The following is a 14,928-nucleotide window of genomic DNA, read 5'->3' on the forward strand; positions in this document are numbered from 1 at the left end:
ATTTTGTCATTTTAAGTTATTTTCATTGGAATATTGGGACTTTAATGAAAACGTTATTTGTTTTATTGTTCAATTATTCTCCGTTACGCGATGCAATTATATTTATTTTACGTGGCGATTTCCAAATTTCAAGTACCTCAGCCAAATCATGGACAAAACCTAGTCGATGCTTCAAGGTTAGATGGAATCCAAGACGATGTACAGACGGATATCGGGTTTATGTAGTCGACAGAAATCTGCGGGCCACCTGCTGTTTTTCCTTCTATGTTCTTAGACCCGAGGGTATAAAACTCGGGCAGTTTCTATCAATTTCCATCGACCGCCCCCTTAATCTGGCCTGGACCCCGAAAAATCTCCAGCTTAGCAAACCTTAGGAATACACTACACCATCACTTAGTCTACCCTTCCGTCAAATTTCGATTTAGTGACTGAAAGGGTATAGTTCGTTAGTTGCGATTGTCCCAGCTTTTCTCTTTCTCGACTTCTAAAAACGTTGCAGGGCTTCTGGTTCATGCGATAATTTCCCAGTGAGACACATTTTATAAGCATCAAAACAAGTGAGACTCAGAAGGTATATTGATGAGGTCATTTACGAGGGTTTTCCGGTAGATACGGGGATATTGTGGAGAAAAACGACGGTGTCACTAAAATTTATGGGTTACAAACACGCAACTATTCTCAGTAAAGCGATCCATTTGTGTAACCATAGACCCTCGAGAAAATTTTCTCGAGGGTCTATGGTATAACTTATACATTTGACCATTTTGGACAATCTCGACGGGTGCAGCAGGCTAGAAGGGTACGCTAAACTATTCCGGACACCTGATTCCGCCACTTAATTGCTACTAGAGGTTCAGTTAAATATCTGACGGACCTGGCAATATTTTACCTCCTCGAATGGAAATGATTATTGGACCAGCTTTGATGTCAAATTCCAAATAATGATTTGAAATGGTTTCGGTTCAGATTCATATTGTGGGGGCGTGTTTTTGACCTCGGCGAAATTGAAGCTACCCTTTTCACATTGCGACAGCGTAAGCACTTGAAACCGAGCGGAAGTTCGAATCCGAAAACGGGGACCAGATCCATGTCATATATTTACAGCGGTTATCTCTAATTTGATCAGCTATTTTCCCTTGAAGTAAATAAAGCTATTTACAGTAGTTGGCCTGATCAAACTGTGAAGTGACACGTCGGCAGTGCGAAAGCATAAGAAAACGACTTTGGAACCATTTTGCCGAAATATTAACTTCGTTAAATAATTTGTTCTGTTCGATGCTGCAGTGTGCAAATTAATGTATTCGACTCATCTCGCACATATATGATCAAGAGACAACCCACACTACGTACATGTTCGCTCGTAGATTCAAAATTTCGATTACGAAAGGAAATGACGTCATCAACCATGTCTTGTGTTTCCTTTTTGACTGCCAGGTTTACAGAACAATATTACTAACTATAGTCATTGTTTGCAGAAAGTCGTTTAAAGAAATTCGCAAAGCGCCCGCAAAGTACTGAACTTCCCTTCGGATTACGATGACAGCATTTACATGGCGATGGTAAACCTGCATCAATTCTTGTTATCAATTCTTGCATTTTTGTTATCAATTATTTAAAAAAGCCTTTGTAACTTACGACAGCGCAAACAATGCACGACATATACACATAGATATATCGTTCTTTTTTGTAGTTCTATAATGAAAGCGTACGAGTTATCGTAACATGAATGCCTGTGAGCGATTTTGAACGCCGGTGTACAGTGCAACGTTCTGTCATTCAACTGAACAACTGATATCAGCGATTCATCAAAATTGAAATCTCGTGACTGGGTTACGTGACTTCCCAAAGCCGCGAGTGTACAGGTCAGCCAACGGTATCCTCATAGCGTGTCCGCGTCTACAGATGAACGAGAGAATTCAATTTCTCTGTCTCCAGCAACCCGGAGGCAGTGCTGTGTGCGTGCTTGAGATCATCCTTGTTGGTTGGAGGTTTCTGTTGTGTCTCGTTTAAGTTATTAATACAGCGCGACGATTTGTGAAAACTCGGTTTTCAAAATGTTCTTCTGCGTCGGTGCCTTGCCTGTGAGTTTCTCATCACCTCCTTGTCTTCTGCAAGGACACACACTCAGAGAAAACTAATTGCAGCTGTTGAAAATTTGCCCGGTAATGGGCTGGGACATCTGCCTAGAAACACAGCGTTCTGGTAATTGGCAATTTGATACAGACAGTGTGTATATCAGCCTCACCAATCTCCATTGTTAGGCCTTTAGAATTACACTCATCAACGCGAGTTCTAATGTCGCACATTTCACGCATTTTGATCAGTCCAACGGATGCATCTGTTTGCGTATTCCTATGTGCCCCCCCCCCCCTCCAACCCGCCCTCTTCCGAGAAAGATCCCTGGTCTTGCCTGACACGGTAATGCTCTGTAAGCAGCGCGTATACGAATTAAGCTGGTGCGAAAATAAAACATAGAAAAATAAATTTGTGCTTCCCTACGGTAATCATGTATTATTAAAGTTGTATTAGAGGTCAGTTGTTTTCTTACTGCCAAGCATTCCTCATTAAACGACCGGTGCATATGCAACTATATGCAATAACTGCTGCGACAATACATGTAATTGAGCGAAGCAGCGCTACTTGAAAGAACGATCTCACAATTCACGACGTGTACTCGAGCTCATCAACTTTTGCAATCGGAAACCCCATTTATGCTGAGTGACTGGGGACTGTCCTTTCCTTGCACATTTAGAACCCTATAGGCGTAAATTCTTCCATGTAAAAGATGTTTCAGCTGCGTCTACATCACAAAACTCTCCTTTCGAATTTCCAGCAGTTTGAGTATCAATGAATTGTTTTACGTTGCACTTTGAAATCTAACGATTGCTGTGGATATATAATAATCAACAATTTGGTAACAAATTTGAGGGATGGGCACTTTTATGCCGTAAAAAGGTTACTACAGAACTCAGTTTTGCGACGACTGTGAAATATTTATTTCATAATAATGAAAATATTGCAATATTCGAGTGACGATCCTTAAAACAAGCGAGGAAAGCTTTAATTTAGTCGTTTTACTTTACCGTTTTTTATTCATCCTTCAAAGGACAAAAACATTTTTCACACAGTGTTTCCTAGGCGGCTGACAATCACATTGAATGTAAAGTAATCGGATTTTACGTTAGACATCGACCCGTCGGTGATTCACTTTGCCGTCAGATTTGCGTCAATCATTGGACGTTTTTGCAATTTACCTTCGAGTAACCCCGTGATAATTTGCAGGAAATGTTCTGAGCAGCAAATCATGACAAGTCTCAATAACTAGTGTATTACGAAAAAGATGACCGAAATATACTGTGACGTTTTTTTTTCTCGGTTTAGGAAGAGTGTTATATACACTAGTTTTAAAATGTCAGCAGAAGATCTGTGGGTATTTGATACTGACATGAGAAGGCGAGGACGCAGATTTCGTGACTAAAGAATGTGTGAATCGCCTGCTGTGTTTCCGGGGATACCTCAAGAGAGGAAATCACTGCATTTCAAAAGGATGTTCCTGCTTCATTCCCGGAGAAGAAGGTAGAAATCTTGTGGGGGAAATTGGATAAAGAGATACTCGATATATCATTAAAAGGAGACAATGCGATTGCATCCCGCGGTATTGGCAGAAACAGGGTCCGTTAGCTAGCAGCAAAGATCCAATTAATTCAGGGACATACTGGGCAGGACGCACGTAACAACGTAGCGTGTTTGGCTGAAGTGGCCTCGTTTTGATGTTGTCTGACCCACGCGACCTCCTGTTAGGTTCAATTCCACCGATTTTGGTTAACCCGTATGTTTTGCAACCCATTATCCCTAGGACAAATTACGCAGTTTCAGGGGGGTATCATATTATCTGTCAAAAGGATGTATTGTCAACAAGGAGTGCATATTCTCCCCACAGGATTATCGACAAAGGAAAGAGTCGCGGTTTTCCGTTATATTGCTTGGTGTCACGTTCACATGTCCACCAAAACTGATATCGCAAAACGCATGCGCACCGAAGCTCGCGTAAGCAACTGAGTTTCTTGAAGTTAAGGATGAAGCGATTCAACCGCATCACGCAAACGATTAGGTGTAGTCTCGCTGATCTTCAGTGTACATGTAGGACAAAGTAGGAGAGTGATAGTAGTAGATGACTTCATTTCTTGGAAAGCTCGTGCTACATTCCATGTACTAGCAAGTTGGTTTTATTGTTCTACTACCGGTTAATCTATCACAAAAGGAATATTCTTTTTAAAAAATGCGAACATTTTCAAAATACCACCACAGTGACGACTCCATTATGAAATGGTGTCATTCACTAATCACGTAATAGCTGTTGTGAACAGAGCAACAAAACCGATGCAAGAAGAGCCAACTGTATACAATTTTGATTTTTTGCCTTTTAAAGGGACACAGACGTCGGTACTTTGCTCAAAGGTCGGATGGGCCCATACGACGAATGTATACACTGTATCCAAGGTGCGATGGTGACTGATGAAAGTTGAACATGTTTGTCATAATCTACATCGTATTTAAAGAATTTAATGTTGCAGATATGATGATGAGGTGCGTCTAGATATCGTGCACGAAATATATTGCTTGTAAACAAGAAACTGGCACATGCGCTGTTCCGACGGCGGTATTCCTTTAACACGGCTTCCGTCATTATGACAGGCGTCATCAATCGATTCCCCTTTAATAACAGCGCTCAAACTTTAAAAAGACGTAAAATGACTAGAGTCGACGTTACCAGTGTGTATAAATTGGTTTCAATCAAGAACAGGCATGCTCCCATTGTCAGTACAATCATTCTTGACACGACCTCCCGCGAAGCTACTACCTCATCACAGCCCCAGCTCCCGTTGACACAAACTGACTCCACGCAGTCATTCCGCAATGGCATTTACTATTCTGCCTGCCTCCAATGTCGTTCACCGAGTCTCAAAGTCTATTCCACTGGGGCGCAAGACATACCGTCGGCAGAAGACATAAAGAACTTGAGGTCACTGCTGTAGGTTAGCGATAATTATCAGAATTCAAGGTAGACGAGGAATTGGAGTCTCCTGCTGTCAACCGTCGAAAACAATTGTCTTCAGTCTTTCCGGTATGTCAGATCTTCATCACGTCAATGTGGTACACGATTTGCCTAAGGAAAAAGATTCGTACTTAAAAAATTAAAGCTTACTTTAACTCAAAGTGATTGATTTGTTTTTAATATACCATTGTCAAGCATGGGAGTGATATTTCAACAAAAATGAAATCTATTATTAAGTCGAGAAATGTGTTTAAATGTTCAGAGAAAAATCACCTATTCAACATCGAGCTGCATTACAGTAATTTACGTAACGAAAAATGCTCATGCATTTTCATATCCATTTAATGAAAACAAATATGGCAAACTGTATAACTTCGCTTTTGTATGTACTTGGAGCCAGGGACACGATCGGTTCCACTTGAACTACCGCTCTGGTCCTCGCCAGTCATGTTAAATGCATTTTCTCGTGAAGTGAACGTATCTGTCTGGCGCAAAAAACACCGCACATATGCTGACGTCAGAAGCTGATTTCATAGAGTACACGTCATTGTAGGCGCAATGAAATTTCATATAAAAAAACTCGCTGATCCTTACGAGTAGAAATTGAAATACATTTATTTCCGTGTGTGATGTTCCATGAAATAAACATTACAGATTAGTTATTTTGAAGACAGACAAACATACTTGATATAAATACAATAATGTTACAGTAGCAATTGTACAGAGTGTACACGCCTTTTCAAGAATACATTAACACACTTTGTATCATAGATGTTTTTAAGTTATTTTTTCATTTAGATTATCATGTGAAATAAAATGAAGTGAGGCATGTGTTAATTAATATGCACTAGTTTATCTATAAGTTAAGTAAAATGTGTGGTACCATGCAGATAATTTTACCACATTATCAGAATAAATCATTTAAAAATCATTTTATGAATGTTTAGAATATTATTTCAAATTGGAGAATTTTTGAGGTTTCGATAATGCAAGAACAGTTCCATAGTAGTTTGTAGTTTGGAGAGGTACTTTGTGTCATGTCTAAGGTAGTATGCGCCTCGAAAGTGACAGGCTTAATATTTTGCTCCAATTTTCCTCCAGGAAAATTTCAACCATTCTCATGCCAAATTAACAATGAAAGTCAGGTGGTCATCGTGCAAAGTTTGGTACTAGAGAAACAAATGAAGTAACATTTACCGGTATTTGAGATTCAAAATGGCCGCTATCTCTGGGTTAACTCGATTGGGAAAAATAATGTTCGATTTTCGCAAAACTAAGAAGGTGAAAGACTTTTTTTACTCAAAGAGCTTTAATTGAGCCCTCAAAATGGTAGATCAAAAACAAATTGCAGAAATTTGATAATCCGAATATCTGTCCCCTAAACATGTTTGTTTGCGATGTTTTATTTGCATTTCAAGGCCTCCGGCCCCATTGCAAAGAGTTACATTACACAAGAAAAGTTACAATTTGGTATGAAATAAATATAGTATGAAACAAAGTATTTACAATCGTTAGGAAATTGATTACTAAGACATTGTTTTCGGAAATTAAATGCCTTATAAATAAATATACACAGCTTACGTATCGTTCCTTCATTTGATGATTGTAGCAAACGGTTAAATTTACAATAATTTGATGGATATAAGTTTCACTTGAAATATAAAGTACACGAAAGTCTTTATAGGCAGGACATTCTAATAAGAAGTGAAATCATCCTCGACTTTGTTAAGATTGCATAAGGCACAAAATCTTTCACTAGATATTATGCCCGTGTGTCTACCTTCTTCAATATTTAGTGGAAGACACCCACAACGAAAACAAGCAAACAACTGAAGAAATTTAAAATTAAGTTGAAGGGTCAAGTATTTTTCAGGTTCAAGTGCACTTTTGAAATTAACATAATTACGCATTTTTGGTTTTCCACTTATGTTAACCCACCATTGCTGTTTACAGACATCTTTTACTCTTAATTCAAACTCATATAAAAATAAATCCTTATTTCCAACTTCTTGTGCTAACCACGTATATCCAAATCCATATGAAAATAATACATGTTTCAAAGAAGTCACCCATGTTTGCCTTCCCAAAGAATCTAACTTAATAAGCATATCATACGCTTGACAGGCAACCTGTGTGATGGCATTTCTATAAGTCTTAACCAAAACTTTACACAACGTTTCAAGGATGAAACAAAAACTGGAACTCGACCACATTCACCTACAACTGCCTCGTTTTGTGCGTTTGGTGGAAGACCTAAAAGTAATTTACACCATTTTCTTTGCACTTTTTCCAATTTCTCGTAGTATTGGTATCCCCATATCTCTGAACCATAAAGAAGTATGGGTAAAACAACTCTGTCAAATAGCATAAAATGTGTTTTAAAAGGAAAACCGCCAATTTTCTTGCTTGCAATATGCAAACATGTTAGAGCTTTGTTGGCTTGGTCCGCTAAGGTGGCTACCGTCTTTCCCCAAACGTTTCTTGATGAAAATAGAAGACCTAAATATTTATAATAACTAACAACTTCAATATATTCACCATTTAGTGTCCATCTCTCAGAGCGAGCCAAGTGCCCTCCCCTGCGGAAAACCATGACTTTTGTTTTGTCGATGTTAACTCGCATTGCCCATTTACTACAGAATTGTCCCAACACATTAACTAACTTTTGTAAATTTACAATTGAATCCGCTATAATAGCAACATCATCAGCATACAGTAAAGAAAACAAATTATAATACTCCTGTGTTAATTGAATTCCCATTCCATCTGAATTGACAAGCATATTGTTCAATTCCTCTATAAAAACGTAAAAAGTATCGGACTTAACATACATCCCTGTCTCACACCGACAGGACATTTAAAATACTTTGACAATCGGGAGTCCGATTTCACACAAGACTTAACATTTGAATACATTGAACGCAGAATCTGAAACATTTTTCCTGAAATACCGAGAGAAGAAAGCTTATAAAGAAGCAAGGAGTGATCAACTCTATCGAATGCCTTCGAGAAGTCCACAAAGAGACAATAAAATTTCCCTCCTTTAACACTGAGATACTTTTGGATTACAGCGTGTAAAACAAAAATATTATCAACAGTACTATGGCCTTTTCTAAATCCTGCTTGGCATTCGGATCTTACATCATTGTTTTCAGCCCAGATGGTCAGCCTTTCATTAAGAATAGAAGTAAAAATCTTTCCAAAAATATTTAAAAGTGAAATCCCCCTATAGTTGTTAACATTATTCTTATCACCTTTCTTAAGCAAGGGTACAATTACACCAGTCGCCCAGTCTTCGGGAAAATACCCAGATTCAAAAATAAAATTGAACAAAATATGAAGGAAAGGTGTTACAACAGCAGATGAATATTTGAAAAACTCACTTGGGATTCCATCAAAGCCTGGGGATTTCGAACATTTCAGCTTTTTGAGACTTGATAAGATCTCCTGTTCAGAAATTGGCCTATTTAGAGTTTCAACATCCTGAGTTTCAGTTACAGAAACGTCAAAATTTTGTAAGACTTCACTCACTGATTTAGAGAAGCAGTGATCACTAGAACAAGTATCCGCATACTGTTCATACAATGTTTTAAAATAATCGTACCAATCATCTAGACTAATATTGTTTGAGCTGTAGCTTGTACGATTCATACATGATTTCAAAATACCCCAGATGTTTGATGAACCCTCCTTGAAAGCGTTTGAAAGTTTCTCTCTAATGACATTTTGAAAATTTAACTTTTTACTTCTACACGTTTCTTTAAAATCTTTTCTTGCTGCAAAGTACTCTTGTAAGGCAAAGCTGGTATTTGACTTCCTGAAATCTTTCAGTTTGTTATACATACAGCGTTTTTTGAGAAAACACATGTTATCAAACCAACCTACTTGTTTACGCTTAGTTGTTTTGTGTGCGACAAACTTTTGACACTGCATGTCTTTCCCAGCAGTTTTCAGAGCGCCGGTAAACTTATCAATAGCGCTGTCAATATTCGGCAAGCTGTCTATTGAATCTTTGAAGAGACTTGTTACCTGAGTTGAAGATACATTTTCCAGGAAAGTATTTCTGAAATTTTCGCACCATTTAAAATACTCAACATTTGCACACTCGTGGTCGTTTTCACTTGTCACACAACTGACATTTCTAAATACATTACATTTAAATTTACATGTTAACGCCATATGGTCTGACTCAGTACGTTGATGTACATCAAAATTCACCACGCTGTCAAATAACTCAGAAGAAATGATGACATAATCTACAACACTTGCCCCAGCATACGATAAACATGTGAAATGACCAACTTGATCTTCACCTGTTCGACCATTTACAATATGCATACCTACTTTCTTACACAAATCAATCAAAACCTTACCAGCTGGGTTTACAGTCGAATCTCTGGACTGACGTGGTTTACAGAATGTATCTGACACATAACCAATATCACCCATAGAGGTACATGATCAATTGAGTCGTCTATAATGTAATCCTCAAGTGAACCAACTCTGGCGTTAAAATCCCCTAACAGAATGAGAGAACTATCGGCGTTGAAAGAACGGATATTGACTAAGTAATCCTCTAATTTTTCGATTTCACTCGTGCTATTTTCTGGGCGAATATAGCAACAGCCCAAAATAACATTTTATCACATGAAAATAATGATTTGTCAAATTCGAGAAAAACACAATTTTCAAGATCACTCTGAATTTGCTTAACTTTACCGATCCATTTTTTAACATAAACCATAACACCACCACTTGGTCTACCCCTTCGAGACTTTCTTGTGGCTGCGAAGGAAAACAATTTATAATCGGAAAGAAAATGACAAGTATCATCTTTTGGAATTGTACAAAACGTTTGCACTACACAAACAATATCGAAACTTTGACAGAAAGACGTAAACTCTGCATTACACAAGTTTCTCTTTAAACCACGTACATTCCATACAAGTAACGAAACCTCTTCATGACTTTTTTCATTTCGGCCTTGGTCACACCCCTATTGGGGTCCATCACTATCAAATGTAAATGACTGCTCCAAAATCAGTCCAGACTCTTCGTTAACTCTAAATATACGCTTGCCTGTAGTGTCCGTAACAACAAGTTTGTCGTATTGGAGGCGCGCCTTTAAATCTTTGTTATTTTCCAGCAGCGAACGACGATGTTCAAACAACTTCGCACGAATTTTTCGAATTCTTCTTGAAAAGTCTTCGCTTATGGAAATATTTGTGTCCTTTAGCAAGAAGGCTTTACGAAGAACTTGTGCACGGTCTTTAAAGCTGCTAAACCTCGCAACTATGGGCCTGTATCCGCGGACTAGTGGCGCACTAGTTATTCTATGGGCCCGGTCGATTTCGATATTGTCCGTTAGTCCCAGTTGGTTTCGGATCAGATGTTTCACTTTATCTTCCGATTCTTCCCAGCTCTCATGTTCACTTCCTTGGGACATCCCGAAAAAACTAAGTTATTTCTTCTACCTCTATTCTCCAGGTCATCTTTTTCCTTATTGTCCCTAAACGCTCTGTACCTTCAAAGGACATAGATTTACCGTCTGAAAATTTGGCACACGGACAAGATCCCTGCTGAATCTATACTATAGTGACTCACTGCTGGAGTGACTGACTCGGAGGACAAGCGTTTACCCTTGGGTGTTTACCTCAGCAGGGGTCACGTCGGCTTTAATGTCCACAAAGTTACATTGTGAGCGTCTTATGATTAGGTCTGCTTACTACCTTTGAAGCTCTATCGGCGTGGCAAAATATTTTGCCGTTGTCAAGCGCGTTTCTATGCTTCCGACAGGAAATGAAAAATGTCGGTTTGCTGATTAAAATGGTAAGAGACGTCGTGCTCATGTATAGCTACCGATTTAGGTCTGTTGATTGGGATAAAATTGCTGTCGAAGCCCCGGCACTGAACCCACTTTTATTTTTCCTACAAAAGTCAAGATTAGATTTTATTCTCTTCTAAAGTAATACGCCAATTGAAAGTTTTGTAAACTTTTTTCGCTCATATGCACGTCAGTGCCGCGCACCATTTTGAATGAGGGACAGAGACGAATTTTGTACTGATAATTTTTGAGAGAAAACATTTTTACAGTGATATCCAAAATGGCTGCCATCCTCACCGTAAACTGTACTTTAAAAAAATTGAAATTTTAGACTTTCACAAACAAGACAAAGAAAACAACGTTGTCTCTACGGGTTACAAGTGATTCTGCGCAGACTGCAGACCAATGAAGTATATTAATAAAGTATGAATAAGATAAACTCGCATAACTTTGAGGTGTTGACATAGTTTAAATTGACCTTTGACCCCTCTGATGACCCATTGTCGAAACTTTTACTTTCTGTGCGTAGGAAGATTAGAAATCCTTGTCTTTTATGGTGAACGATCGAAACAAATAAACGAGTGCGATTTTTAGACTTGTGCCGGGATGCATTATCGGAATCGTGCCCACTCGATGTGGTTAGCCCGAAGGTTGAATGCATACTGCGTGTAATTGCATTCGTTGACCGGGAAAGTAAATGATAAACTGTACGGCAACGGTCTGGTCGTGAGCATTCGAGAATTATCGATATCATTTTGAACTGATGGCGTCTCTTCGACTATTATAGATATACATTTTTACAATAACACTTGCCAATTTACGCAGAAAATTTGTGGGCTCTGTGTTTTTCTTATTTCATATTCTGAACCGCTGACGCCTACAGGGATATTTATTCCTGTATATAATACCAGCATTAATGCACAAAAGCAAATCGCTGACAATGCTTGTGTTTTTGCATAAATCACTGAATCATTACATTCAGTCGAAAAAGTAACTATTTTCTAAAATCTGCGCTATTTCTTCGCGATTAAATTTCCACCGTAGCCTGTTGGCGCATGTTCTATTTGAATCGAGTCTCTTGTATCTTCAAATGAGCCGCACGTTACAAAAAAGCCTTAAGTTAGAAGTTGCATATCTTCCGAGCCGATAGATCTCACGGTCAAATAAGTCAACAGAACGATTTTGAGAAAAAAATCACACAAAATGAAATACCCCTGTGGCTACTTTGTAGGTAAACATTGCTCAGTCTTGTCTCAGAACTCTGTAATGGTTCGGGGGTTGTTTTTGTGATCACTAAAAATTGATGCTTATTTCTATTTTTGGAAAAGTGATGAGATTTAAACACCAGTGATATACGTGCCCTTAATCTACAAGTACAACAGTCTGGTGCTAAACACCGAACACAATCACGGTATTAAAAAAGTACAAGCTAACTCCTATCTACAGGTTAGCGCCGCATTTCAAAACATTAACCTCAGAAAAACAGCTTAAGGTACTTTTTTCAATCCCCCGTACCTACATTCAGAAAATGGAAGTTGGGTCACTAATTGGAAAGTTTGTTTTAATGAACCGTCATCCGCAATATTTCAGTCGGGACTATAGTGTATCGTTCAGCCGGCGAGAGGGTTCCATGTTTTGCAAAGTTCGCACCGAGAGGTCACTGTGGTGATTCAACGTGGGCTTAAAATGTTCGTTTGAACTTTTTCCGTATGAATAGTATTATTATTACGGCAATGTACCGAGCTGAAAATATTTTAAAGGATTGATGTAATAAAAGCATTCTGGTGTTTTGATCGTAATTTGATAGAGATATGCAATTTTCCCCACTGAAACAGAGTGCGAGGTCATTTATCAACAAGCTGAATGGTACATCTGGGCACACTTTTCCACTTATATTTCATGGTGCAAGATGGTCCTTCCTGAGATTGTCAATATTTGTGTTTATGCGGTCTAGTAATTTTATTACCTTGTATCATTTGGATTATTGGGTTTGTTTTGACGTCATATTTCGAGGTTCACCTCCCATGAAGGTCGGTGTTGCCCTGTTTTCGACGGTAGCTTCCCTCGAGGAGCGATCGTCATCTCCTGAGAATATACCGTATTACGGGTCATCATACCGTTCATCATCTATATTCGTGAAATTATGAATACTTTATAAAGTTGGAAAACTGCCAGCGGACAGTGAAGTAGGGGCTGATTCAATTGCCTTACTTGTGGAATGCAAGAGAAATACTGATGCAATATTATCTTTCAAAAAACACGGGTATAGGAGAAGCCATATAAATGGTTATCTCGCTGATTTAAAAAGATGTGACTGGAAAACATCGCACAGCGTCAGAGATATCGAGTGTTCATTACCAACCCACGCACTGGTAATTAACGGGCTGAATCTCAAGGTCGCAATTACAAGTCTAACAACAGCAGCTGTAGCGACGATTAACGAATATCATTGCAAGGTAATTATGGTAAATACAAAATAAACACTGTCAAGGGAGTGACAGAGAAACTCGATCTCGTGGCGAATCAAAGAAGTGATGAAGTTAAGTGTTTAGGAAAGAAAGGGGCTCTTCCTGCTCGGAGCTTTCATTAGCTAGTATTTGTAATCGGCTCTGGGCAAAAAGTCAATGCATACATAGAATATAGCTTCTCGTGTTCATCAAATCACGAAACGTGACTTGTGCATGATATTTACATAGTTTTTAAAGTGAAATCAACTGGTGTTTAAATTTTCACAATGAAGTAAGGTCATTCGCAAAAAAGTCGATATTATGGTTCCATTCAGAAATTTGCACATTGACGTTACGCTTTTTTCTTTTGCAAATGCCAATGCTCACAGTATTTACCATGATCCATGCTGAACAGCTCTGGAAAAGACGATATCAAACGAAACAAAGTATTTTAAAAGCTTTTTACTCAAGACTGTTCATGTTTTAATGCACGATTTCAATATGTAGGTTTCCCTGTCGCATCGGCATTTTTTTTAAAGAAGAAGTTCTCGACAAACATTGACATCTGTAATGGTACGGAAATGGAAACGTTTGTCCAGCTGAATGCACATGACATATCGCATTGCTTTTGGTCATGTCACCCCTACAGCATAATATCAGCCGCCAAATATTTGTGGGAACCAAAGCAAACAATCCATTGGCAATTTTTACCTCACAAGAAAATGTATGGATGGATAGCATATTGCCATGAAGATTTCCAAGTCGTTTGTTGACTTTGTAATATTCCAGCGGATCATCTGGAATTAAATTTAAAAGTCCTCAAAACTAGAAAATTTCTTGCCGTTGACGAAATACTTGCGACTGTGTAAATTACCCGTGAGGGGAAAATGCGTTCTTGGTGACTCAGTATTTTACAGTCTGCACAGATCGCCTCAGAAAACTCCGTCCGCGCGGGTACTTTGACACAGATTTTAAGCCGGATGTTCACGGTTCTTTCATTCCAATTTTCCGATCCATTGTCCTTCACCTGCATGGAGGCACAAACCGAGCCGACGTGTTATTTAGCCAGCGGCGCCTCGAAATCATACCTGGATCGAACAAAGTGGATTAAGTGTGTCCAAGCCAGTGGAATGAAAAAAAAATCTGTAACAATAATCGTACTGCATTCTTCTGACTATACCAGACTGTGAAGATTGGAACTTTCAAGTGAATTGATAAATGTTTCCGCGACACATTAACGTTATCAACACGTTTCAAGTATCCTCCTCGTTCGCGGGGCGATTTCATTTCGGCAGTCCTTGCCAGTGCGCCGTCTTAATCCCCTAGATACTAGCTTCTAATTCCAAAGCGTGGACTTTGAGTCGAATAGTAACACGCCTGCAGTGAAAAGGACATTCAGCGCAAAAAAATAGCCCTGACAACGGGAGAGTGTCGTGAGCCGAGTATTAAAGATGTTTACTGAGTATTTGTTTGATAACGTAGTCAACTAGTGAAGCCATCCAATCCCACCCTTAATGCTGATAGAAGTGCGTCGTTCATGATAGCTTTCTCGGAGATGACAATATGACCATCAAGGGTCATATCCCACCGCATTGCAGTCA

The sequence above is a fragment of the Ptychodera flava genome, chromosome 15 (assembly GCF_041260155.1).
Source record: "Ptychodera flava strain L36383 chromosome 15, AS_Pfla_20210202, whole genome shotgun sequence".
In the NCBI taxonomy this organism is placed as follows: Eukaryota; Metazoa; Hemichordata; class Enteropneusta; family Ptychoderidae; genus Ptychodera; species Ptychodera flava.